The sequence below is a fragment of the Nelumbo nucifera genome, chromosome 2 (genome assembly GCF_055504915.1).
Source record: "Nelumbo nucifera cultivar China Antique chromosome 2, China Antique-T2T, whole genome shotgun sequence".
Lineage (NCBI taxonomy): Eukaryota > Viridiplantae > Streptophyta > Magnoliopsida > Proteales > Nelumbonaceae > Nelumbo > Nelumbo nucifera.
In genome coordinates this window covers 54,711,775-54,724,179 of record NC_142650.1, presented here as the reverse complement: position 1 = coordinate 54,724,179, position 12,405 = coordinate 54,711,775, and the positions used below count along the sequence as shown (strand labels likewise).

Genomic DNA, 12,405 nt, shown 5'->3' with positions numbered 1-12,405 from the left:
TGTTTTCCTCTTTCCCAAATTGGTCCCTCTCTCTCACTAATACTGTGGGCTGACTGTCAACTTTTGAGACAATATAATAATCAAGAAACCAAACCATTTAAAAGAAAAAGGAACCCCCAACCAGCCTCCTTCCATGAAATATCTCAAGAAGATATTTGAACATAGAAATTGAGCAGAAACTTTTGGGGACCAGCCTAATTCTTTAACATGGCCATGTCTCACAGTTTGGATAAGGAACTAATCGTTCTTTCTGTTCTTTCTTCCCCTGCTTTCCTGTGGTTTAAACCTCTGTATCCTCTCAGAACTTCATTCAGAATATTCACTAATTAATCACCACTCAGGAGAGATGATGTTGCAACCATCCGAACAATTGGGGGGTAGGGGGTTGGCCTTTCATTCTCCTCTCCATTTGTGCCATTCCATACTGTTACATCAGGATTCAGATACTATTAAAGGGTAACAATTATTGAGAGGACCCGGCAACCCGACCCAGTCACTCACATTGATTTTCCAACAAATCAGGTCTGGGTCAGTGTTTTGTTCCTTTTTTATATTCACATTTCCCCCTCAACCAACCCAATTCAATTTCACATGGACCCATTTACTTAAAATAAAGTATTCATGGTTTAAAATGTTTTTATTGAGCCATTACCTTGATAACCCTAACTTCTTCACTCAACAGAGTCCTATCCCAACTGTATTAGGCTGGCTACAGGAAACCCATTTCATCACTCTATCAAGGATTTTGATAGCCTTATCCCAATTCCCAACTCAGTAACAAATTTCTTCTCAATCAATGTACTTTTATTACATTCATTCATGACCTCGAGGTCCTCAGCAATATTTTAATTCAAGCAAACTTTAGGAGATTATGTGCTAATGCATATCCAAAGTATACTGGATATGCTAAAAGAAAGAAAGAGGGCATTTCCGTATGTGTAGTGCACATTATATCTTATATTAAGTGGAGATTAAAGGTGTATGATGAAGTAAGTAAAGGTGCCATGACATGGTCCTTATCAATTTAATACTTGAGTGCTTTTAGCAAGTGCGTATCAGATAAGTGATAATCAACTAAGCTTCACTTAGGGATGATTTAACTACACCTTTATATGCATTTTGATTTAATGAAGAGTCTCTCACATGGGAAAGTTGATTATCACTTATTTTGATGTCAGATCAGAATCTAATATAATTAATCAACACCCATGCCCCACCTTGCATTGACATTGATCAGGAGCTGGTTAAAAGGCATCTATCCCTGATGTCTTCTGGTAGCAGAGACTTCACCTGTCCTTCAATACAATATGGAACCTTGTATGATATTTTTATATTGGAGGGGTTGATATTTGGAATCAGCCTAATTAAGAAAACCCATATTGATCAACATTCTCTGATTCAGATCAGACTTCAGAGAAGATTGATGATGAAGAACAATCCCAATTCATCAACTCTTGCCTCTATATTGATCATGACTCTCATGTATATCTTCTCTGAAAAGCGTTCTTCTCTTTAAACATCAAAAGTATTAAGAGGGAACCCACAAATCCCTATTTATATTATACTAAAAGTGGTTGTCAGTTCATCTCGTTGGCCCACTATGAATTTAATGTAGATATCCTTCCAAAATCCACTGCCAAAGAAAGATAATCTATTCCAGTGTTACAACAGTGGAATAGTGAATGGATCTCCCAGTACGAGCTTCCATGGACCAATTAATCCCCAGTAGCCCAAAACATGAAAACAATATAATTCACGTTTAAATTAATTGAGCCAATGTGTATATTAATCAGGTTGATGAGTTGATCTGTTACGTGTATGGAGTTGCAGGTGGGTTATTGTGTTTGAACCAGTTATATATATATATATATATATATAGATTTTGCATGCATGAATAGTTGAGGTTATCCCTATTCCATGCTGGGTGGGGACTTCCACTTCTTAAACGTGAAAGACTGTGTTTGAATCAGAGACTACCTTGGAGGATTTTGATCAAAAAAACTGTTGGCTCTCTTTCCCTCCCAACCTCAGCTGTATCCCTCCTTCCTTCTTTCACTTCAGAAGTGGACATATTTTATAACATCCACTGTTTAGTATCATCTATTGATCTTTTCCTTTTTGATGGTCCATCCATTAATTAAAACTTAGCACAGGAATATCTGCTAGCGTTAGCATGGAATTCTGCGCCCGCAATCTCTCTCTCTCTCCATTTTGAACGTGGCCCGCCCCAAACTAGCCCTTTGGCTAATGGTACAATTGGGTCGACGATGTATAGCCTAAAATATCTAAATGAAGCTGAAATCTACCATTGTAAACTGTAAATTAAGTGTTCCAAATTCCACTTTCCACAGAAGTAGCTAGATGAAGTGCTTTGCCCAAATGAAGCCCCTACAGAGAATCTCAACCTGAGAAGCTAGCTTAGAATTCTCGATTCTACAGAGAACCAGAGAGAGAGAGAGAGAGAGAATAGTTTTCCTTTCCTTCTTTTCTGTTCAAATATAGACTCTGGTTTTTGTGCTTCACGGTCTCTCCGATCATTGGGTTGGTTGCATGTTCGTACAATTTCGTATAAAAGCGCAACGGTATATTTTTTTACTGCTTAATGAACGAAGATGACAAGGAAACAGAGAGACAAAGACGTAACAATCAGACACGCGCACAAGCATCATACCCATACATTCATACTTTCAGCCATTCATCCATCACTTCAACCATTCTGATTCTGATGGTTCCTTTACCACACTCTCTCACCTATATATATAACCCAACCCCGCTTCACTTTTTCCCACACCACGTTCCTCTCTAGATCTCTCTTTCTCTCTCACGCTCTACGGCTCTAGCTCTCTAAAACTCTCTCTCTCTCTCTCTCTCTCGCTCGCTCGCTCTCTCTCTCTCGGCTCTCGCTCTCTCGACGTAAAGATAAACATGAAGACTATGACGGGGAAGCTCTTCAGTGCCTGCCTCAGAAGATGGAGAAAGATGGGCAGTAGAGTGTTTCCCTCTGCGACCTGCAACTACTGTTGTCAATGGGCTCTGTGGTCATCATGTTTGAATGATCAAGAGGAGAGATCCATCCCTAAAGATGTTCCAAAGGGTCACTTGGTAGTCTATGTGGGCGAAGAGTGTAAGAGGTTTGTGATTAAGGTGACCTTGCTCAAGCATCCCCTCTTCAAAGCATTGCTGGATCAAGCTCGGGACGAGTACGACTTCATTGCCGACTCCAAGCTCTGCATCCCCTGTGATGAAAGCATGTTTCTGGACGTCGTTCGCTGTGCCAAGTCTCCATCTGAGACTTGCTGCATTCCTTGTTTTCTCAGTTGATCGATCATATCCGATATCTCTTCAGCAAATTTGAACACAGAGAGAATCATCCATTTTTTTCCTTCAATTTTTTCCATGGACACCTCGAGGTCAAAACTGAACATAGGAGAGGAGACTCATGAGTCATGACATCTAGTTAAGTTCAGGGTGTAGCGAGTGATAATTAAGTAATTACTTATATAATCTCTGTATTTTGTACAGATTGTAATAAGATCTCATATAGGATCCTCCTGCCGCAGCTTCTAAATCTATTTGATCACTTCACTTTTTTTATATTATTAATTATACATAGCTGCCCATTTGATTCTTCTCGATCGATCTGAATTTTTCTAATGGCTTATGTTCATGGGTAGCCTTGGGATTCACTTTCTCCATCAGAAAAAGCAATCAGACAGACAATAGTTTGTGTGTCTAACATGGAAGAAATTAGGAGGAGATATCAGACCTATATGAGACCTGCAGGAGCAGCATTCAGAAGATTACCGATTCACGAAATCAATTATACATCTATGGTGCAATTACGAGATAATTAAGGATTAATATTACATTTCACTTCTGCAACAAATTTAGTTACAGTGTGAAAAAAATATATAAGGAGCTAGCGAATTGAGGCTGTTATGGTGATGAACTCATCCAAGTACTGAACTCCTCTCTTGCTCTCCTGCATTTAATTAAAGGTTAGCCCTGAAACGCTAGCCCAGAGCCAGTTAAAACATGCATGCAATCCAACGTTTCTGGTTTAATTACAAGCATCTATTATCTGCTTCAGTTAGATGCACCAAAAACACAGGCGTCTGTTTAGTATTTGTTGTTTAATAAATTAGGTGCACTGGCAAGAAACCAGAAACAGAAATTCATCCAGAGTTCCCAGCAGACAGTTCTTGAGGGGAATTTGTACGCACAAGTATCTTGTATTGCTTTATTCCTTAAATATATAAGGAAAAGTCAAAACAATATATGACCAAATTAAAGCCTTATTTCCTATAACTATTAGCTACTTCAAATCGATTCCTGTATCCATGGTCAAATTGCGTTGAGTCCTAGAAAATCATTTTCGGTATAGCTAGACTCAATTGTATAGACCCTTCAATCTCTGTAACTCATCAATTCTTTTGATCAGTGGTGTCTAGATATACTTTTTGACTGCTCATTAGTCAATATGACCCTTAGGTGATATGGGCACATCCCAGTTTTTATATATAACTATACACAAGGCATGCTCCTAGCTAGTAAAAATGACTAGTAAAAAAACAAAAAAAAAAAGTACATAATTTGGACGTACAAGATTATTAATGGAATTGATCAGAGCTTCACCTCTCAATATATACCACCCCATTAATGAGGTGTCACATGGCCCCATGGAAATGGGCAACCTGAAACCAACTGTTAAAGACTATAGAGAAGCAAGCAAAAAGAAAGAAAAAGAATATAAACTAAAATCTGCTCTAAAATACCCACTACCAGTTGGGTTATCATCTTGAAACTGATTGTTCAAAGACTGAAACGTTCTTTTCTTTTTCAGGAGAGCGGTTTGGTTAAGGCTAATGGGTTGGATTCTGAGTTGGCTTCTAAAACCCTAAGAGATGAGATTGTCAACTTGTTGACCAGAGAGGCAAGGTAGAAAACTAAACCAGGTCCCTCCTCACCATGCACAGAGAGCCGAGCTGGGATCTGCTGTGAACATTGGGACAGCTGTTTGGCGTAAAGAACCAACTACTGTAGTCTGTAGCCAAAACATGATATTACTTAATTTCATTTTTACTGGTTTTAACTTTAGACTTTAAATGGCGCCTCAAAGCACAGAAATGTCCAAATCTGAAATTTATGATGATAGCAACGGAGCACATGACCAAGGAGAGATGTACATCCCCTCCTGAGCAAAAGCCAGGAGACCCAAGTAGTCGTCTCTCTTGATGAGAACCAACTCCATTGGATCTTCACAACTTTACTACACCAATCGATCACAACTGCACCACTTTAGCTTGTTGTTCTGACCAGTGACCACATCCATCGCCATAGACCCACAAGCCTAGGCTAGGCTTTATGGCTTCCACTGTCTCCATCTGAGGAGAAAGAGTGTCGCGCTCGCTCTCAAACTATATATATAAATTTGGACCCTCACCAAATTGTTCTCTTCTCTCTTCTTCTCGCTACCATGAACCCAGCTTCCAAGTTCAAACTTCACCACCTTGGATCACCCATCTCCCCTGTGGAGAGTTAAGTGGCCACGTAGAGGCGTACAGCAGAAAGTGATATCATCATTTTCCTTCTTGAAGCACTCTTTCATGTTCATTCTCTCGTACATTTTTTCTTTGGGAGAAGTACCAATCAGCCCAGATCAGAATTTACTAAGCCCAAAGTACAGAGGGAATGCATCCTAACCGTGAATTGATGTCAAATTCACAGGCAGGATGTGGTTTATAGGGGGGAGAGGGCTAATTGTAGGGGGGGCTGAAATTCAGAATTCTGCATCGTATGTTTCCGTACTTTTTCCTTTTCTCTTTCTGTATGTCGGCTGTGTTTTGCTAAACGTTGAATATGTTGTACTTGCACAGCAGTTATTTCAGAAAAATAATAATAATCCTTTTTTATTTCATTACCATTAAAATATTAAGGAAAACAAAATATTTTATAGGGAAATTTAGAGTTCAGTCGAGTCCACCCTAGGTTTTTGGGTTTTATTTCCAACTGTACTAAAATTTATGGGGTGGACTGAACAATATTAAGCTGCGTTTGTCATAATTTCAGATAATTAATTATGATGAATTTTATGATTCTAAGTTTGAATGTAGGAAAATGGCCGGAGGAACTAATTCCATTCTCAGGCTCAGAATTTATTCCAACTTCCCAAAAATCAATACATTGGAAATAGAAGTATTAGTTTGAAAAAAAGAATCATTTTTAGCTCCAAATTCTCTCTTATATGATTCTTCTGAGCAGAATTTTAACCAAAGATAGCCGATCATTTTACCCAGCTACTATAAAGGATGAAATCATGAGCTTCACCTTTTAAAATTGTACTGTATATTACGTCTCTTCAAATCACTCTCATCCAGTAAAATTTTTTTGTTCATAGAAATCTCTTTTATTAGTCTGTATTATCTATGATAAAACCATTGTAGTATATATCAGAATGGTACAAAGGATAAAAATGATAGAACCACTCACCAATCCCTTTCTCTCTTCGCACCAAAGCTCTTATTTTTACTAGTCTCTATAGGCCTCATTCTTTAAATAAAATAATTCTTTTAGCAAAATAAACAGAATCTTCAATTCATTCATTTTTTATCAATATATATATTGGCGTTCATGTACTATATCCATATGGTTTTTACAAGCAAAATGTATCAAGTTATGAGCCATTATATACATTATTATACATCCTGCTTATAAATGTAATATTTACAACACAAAAAGTTTTTCACATACATCCCTTAGTTGATCATCCATAAGTAGCTTAATTAAGATGCCATAGTTAACAAAGATTTTGCAGAAAATATGCATTCTGAACTGAACCTAATTCATGAGAATGATGAGGACCATTTATCACGGCCTGTAGCTCAGCATCTTCTGGTCCAATGGTTCTGCTTCTTCTACCTGTACTTGCAAGTATTATTTGACAATTCCTTGTTAACTGGTAGTGACCCATTTGACCGATGTTGTTTAAAAATGTATTTTTAAGGGAAAAAATAAATGAAGAATGGCATTGATTCACCAAATTAAAGTTCTTTTATATTTTTAGTTCTTTACATATAAAATAATAGAAAATATAATTTTCTTTACCTTTTAAGTTATTGAGTTTCAAACTTATTCCTTTTTATATAGTTTATATATTATAAGTACATAAATCAATAGTTTAACATGAGAACCAACTGATGGTGGCTCAGTTGATAGGTTCTCTTGCAGTGACCCATGCAATGTACAAGATGATGTTTAAAAATTTACTTTTTAAGGAAAAAAATGAAGTAACAGTTATTTACCAATTTTTTTTATATATTTCTATTTTTTATATATAGAATAGTAGAAAAAAATAATTTATTCTTTTTTAATTATTGAGCTTCAAACTTTCCTTTTTCATATAGATTATATATTATGAGAATCACATAAACCAACTAATGGTGGCTTAGTTTATACGTTATCTAGCTAGTTGTATCAAATACCTAAGTTGGGGGATGAGCTACCCCCTCCCCCAATTGTATAGCCCTAATATAAGGCCAAAAAATGTGCTTAGCATGAAATTAATAACCAAGTTAGAAAATAATTTCAAAATTGAACTGATGAAGATAACCAAAGACTCACATTAAGTTCTTCCTTGCTACATTTTATTATTGACCTAGAAGAATCTATGGAATAAATCTACATTAAGTTAAATTAATAAAGATAGAGGGAAAAGCCTGATAACCCAAGGAAAGGAGCGATGATTTCTTTAAATTTGTTCACCGCATGTAATGGTGGGCAAATTTGGGTCCAAGCTAAGATTCATATTTAGATTAACCCTTAACCTGACCTAACCCATCTAATTTACACCCCTACTTAAAAAGCCAAAAGGGATTAAGAGATATTTAAGAGGAAATAGGGATTTAATGGGGAGTGGCATAATTCAAAGTATCGATAGGGGCGTATCGGTACTAAAAACTCACCGCTCAATGTTTTTTTTTTTAAACTTGATTTCAGGAGCTGATTTTTAAGTGTTTTTTATTGAAATAAATGGGGGTCTCGAAACACCTATAAATAGGTGTATCGAGACCAAAAGATAAGATACGATACGCCCGATACGGGGCGTATCGTATCAATACTTTGAACCTTGGGGAGCGGAGATGTTACAAACATTGACTATTAAGGTCAGAGAGAGAGAGAGAGAGAGATTTAAGAATTGTCTTATTATAGAGTAAATATGGATTTTATAAGAGACAATGAAGACCCATAAAGTTTTAATTTTAAATTGTAGCTCCTTACATATAAAATAATACAAAAAATAATTTTTGACTACCCCTTGTTATAGTTCTACAAAACCAAAAAAATGCTTAGCATGAGATCAATAACCAAGTTAGAAAACAATTACAAAATTGAACTAATGAAGATAACCAAAGGCCCATGTTAAGTGCTTTCTTACCACATTTTATTGTTGAACTAAAAGAATCCATAAAACAAATATACACTAAATTGATAAAAAATAGAGAAAAACCTAATAACCACTGAAAAGGAGAAATGGTTTCTTTATACTATTTATATAAGAAGAAAATTGGTTCACCCCATGTCTTGGTGAGTAAATTTGGGTTTTGACATTAGTTTGGGTCAAAACTAAGGTTCATATTTAGGTTGACCCTTAATTTAACCCAATCCATCTAATTAACACCCCCTACTTTGTTAGAGACAAAAGGGATTAAAGAGATTTAAAAGAAAAAAGGAATTTAATGGAGGAGGGGAGATGTTACAAGCATTGACTATTAAGGTGAGAGGAGAGAAAGGGAGTGTGTGTGTGAGAGAGAGAGAGAAAGAGAGAGAGAGAGAGAGAGATAGTCTTATTAATGAGTAAATATGGATTTTATGAGATACAATGAAGACCCATGAGGGTTTTAATTTTATCTTGAGTAGGAGAAGGCACTTGTGAGCTTTGTGGTGAGAAGACCACTCACCTCCCCTAAAAAAATAAAAAATAAAAAAATAAAAAAAAACTTATAAAGAAGGATTCAAACCCAAATAACCTTTCATGTTAATAGTTTCAAAAGGCAAAAATTCCCATGTTTTTATTTTTTTGTCTCATAGAAAGTTGAGAAATGTTGGGTTTGGATAGAAAGAAAACTAGAAAAGCACAAGAGAGAAATAGATGCGGGCTAAGGGGTTGGTAACTATCTATCTTCACCATGTGCCATTTCAAGACGTACACCCTCCATCAAATGTCCTTCTGCGCTGAGACTGTTGCCATTTTCCTATCGCTGTTACTATCGAGCACTGTTCTACTTGTTTTTGAAGCAACAGATGATGTCATGTGATGTTACTCAGTGTTGCACAATCATATTTTCAGTTTAATTCATAAGCATGCACCCTTTTGTCTTAGATCAATTCGTAAAAGCATGTCTCCCTCCTTGAGATATTCCACTTCAATAGATGACCCAATGGTAAACCTCACCTTTGCTGAACAAGCAGTAGAGCCTGCTGCATCTGGGAAGAAAAAGCTAAAGCTTCTGACGAAGCTCGTGATCATCGCCATCAACAACCTGTACCATTGAGGAGGGCGTCATAAGCTTCGGGTAACAGCAATATCTATAATTGGTTGATGTGTTTTAGTGGACTAAGATGAACCAGAGGCCCTTTGGATATGCAACCCAATTACCAGGGAGACTTGGCCCTTCCAACAGTGTTTCGATTAGTTCCATCTATCAAAGAAACAATAATGATCTAGATGATAGGAATTTCAACTAGCTCAGCTATCTGGAACAAGAAAGAGATATTGAAGTGAAGGGTCGACGGCTGATGATCCTTAGGTTTCAAATTTCATTTATGACTATAGCTTTAAAGTACATTGGCCATAATTGATCCGAGCCTTTAAGAGGGAAAAGATGCACTAATTATAAATTGAAAAGGAAAATGGTATACAAAATGACACGAGAACAATAACTATATGTTCTTTTCTAAAGAAAACATGGGATCAATTATTATACAAGCTGATCATATTTGATTCTACATAACATATTTAGTTCTCTATTGAGCTAATAATAGGGGTGTTCATTGTATGGTCCAAAGCACAAAACCAAACCAACCCAACCTAATTTGTGGTTTGGTTCAATCTGTACTTAAAGGCAGTTTGGTTCTATTTGACATTTTCCTAAATTGTGGTTTATAGTTTCAGTTTGGTTTATTGGATATTATAAACCAAACCAAACAGTAAACTCTAAACCACAACAATACATATAATATTATATATAAAAAATAAAATTTTTAAATGTTAACTTTTAGGGGTGTTATTGTTTAGGTTTTCTAATTGGATTAAAACCAATAGAATCATAAAATGGCCCAAAGTCTCTAAACCGTATTAGAAACCACACCAAACCATAATAAAACGGTTTGGTCTGGCTTGGCTTCCATACCAATACAGTTTGGTTTGGTATGGTTTGGTTTCCATACCAATACAGTTTGGTTTGGTCTAGGAATTTCTCATACCATAAACAGTTTGGTTGGACCTTGGTTTGGTATATATATATATATATATATATATATATATATATATATATATATATATATTAATTTGGTTGGTCTGCAATCTTCTGAACTGGACCATGAACACCCCTAGCCAATAATAGCATCTGAACACAGCCAAGAAATCATTGAACTGGGGTTCTCTATGTGCCTATATCTTCTTACAACTAAGAATGACTTCTTTCATTGGTAGTTTTCTATGACATACAATTGATGGCCTCTACTACAGCAATCTCTCCTAAGATTTCAAGCAACCCATACAATATCGCCCCAAACTGATAAAATCTTTGCATCTTTTTGGTGTCGGTCGGGATTATGACTTACGTAACTTCAAGGAAGAGTGAGGCATAAGAAGGGCTAAACCGTATTGTTTTCTGCATGGATAAGGGAGTATTGGATGTAATGCCAACTACCTAGTTGTCTAGTTGATGACTCCAAAGATTTCCTAACTTTAGGGTGTCCTTATCTTTGACCTAAGAAGCACTGACATCAAGTTTCTGTGCAATGGATATTAATGAGGATAAATAGTTTATTTAATTCAATCCAAAATCCTGTTCATGGAGACAACACAATACCACATCCTCAACTTAAGTTTAACCTGCGTCTAGAACCTTACATACAACTTATTTTGTTTACTGATGGAGGATCTTTATCTGCAAATTCCTGTAGTTTGGAGCAATTTGTTTATCTAACTCTTTGTCTTGCCTAGGTGTAGTGGATGGTAAGGCTCAGAGTCAGGGCTCAGTAGAGGAGGCTGAACTGCAGGCAATATTCCAATGAGTCACTTTTGCACAGCAGATTGCAGTGGGACATATCCTCACCAGTTCTTCATGAAGGGAGGTCTTTGTTGGATGATTGATGACATCACCTTACAGAGGAGGGGAGGTATTAATCCATTTTGAAAAGAGGGGATGTTTCAGTATTTTTTACGTGAAATTTCAAATGAGGTTTCGGTCTTTTTCCTAAAATTGATCATTTAGATGCCTTCACAACACCACAGAATCCTATCAAAAAAAACTAGTAAAATATAATATAGTCAAACAAAATTGCAACGTACAGCAAAACTGTTCTTCATATGTAAAACCATACCGTTTATTTGCAATTGCAATTTCATTTACACTAGTACAAAATACAAATGCATGGGAATACAAATCAGAAAATTGTAAATTCTGTTTCAGGTTTTACTTTGCTTTAAGATTTTATTTTACTATACACGTCAAAGAAACAAAACAAAGTGAAATTCAAAATAAAAATAAACCAGAATTTGCATTCAACTCATTTGCACTCCCATACCTTTGCACCCGTGCAAATGAAATTGCATTGAAAACAAGCTATAGAAAGTTTTATTCTAGTAAAGCTAACTAAAGCTAAAACCTATGGAGATAAACATCGGTTTATCTACCAAATGAATCCCTGACTTGACAAAGGAGCTAATATGTTTGTCTTGGTACTCTTATTTCTGCTTATGCACCTCAAATATCCAACTCACTTCCTGTTTTGGAAGGTGTGCTCCAGTGCCCCCATTGTCAGACCAGATCCCTCAAGTTCGTTCTCAAAATGATAAATGGCATTTCAATAAACTAGTTTCAACAATAGGGAAATCAAACCAAATATAAAAGATATCATCTTCCCCATATTCTAATTCAGCAGTTGCATGTCGTAGTAAAGTAGTAACTCAGATGCAGCTTTCAGTTAAAAAGAATCACACTAATGTCCAAGGAGATTTTGGACAGAAAGATTGAAACACCAATTTAAGAGCATGTTCTATTTATGTATCAATAGTGTGCACCAGCACAAGGCCACTCAGCTCTGTTGGATCGAGCTTTTCTCAAACTAAGTGATTTCCTTGGGGAAGAAAATCAGAACTCATAATTTGAAGAGATATTT

General features: G+C 36.2%; 1 pseudogene; it reads left to right on the top strand.

Moving 5' to 3' along the window:
- Positions 1-2,807: 2,807 nt before the first annotated feature.
- Positions 2,808-3,573, top strand: LOC148802228 (indole-3-acetic acid-induced protein ARG7 pseudogene; annotated as a pseudogene).
- Positions 3,574-12,405: the final 8,832 nt, after the last annotated feature.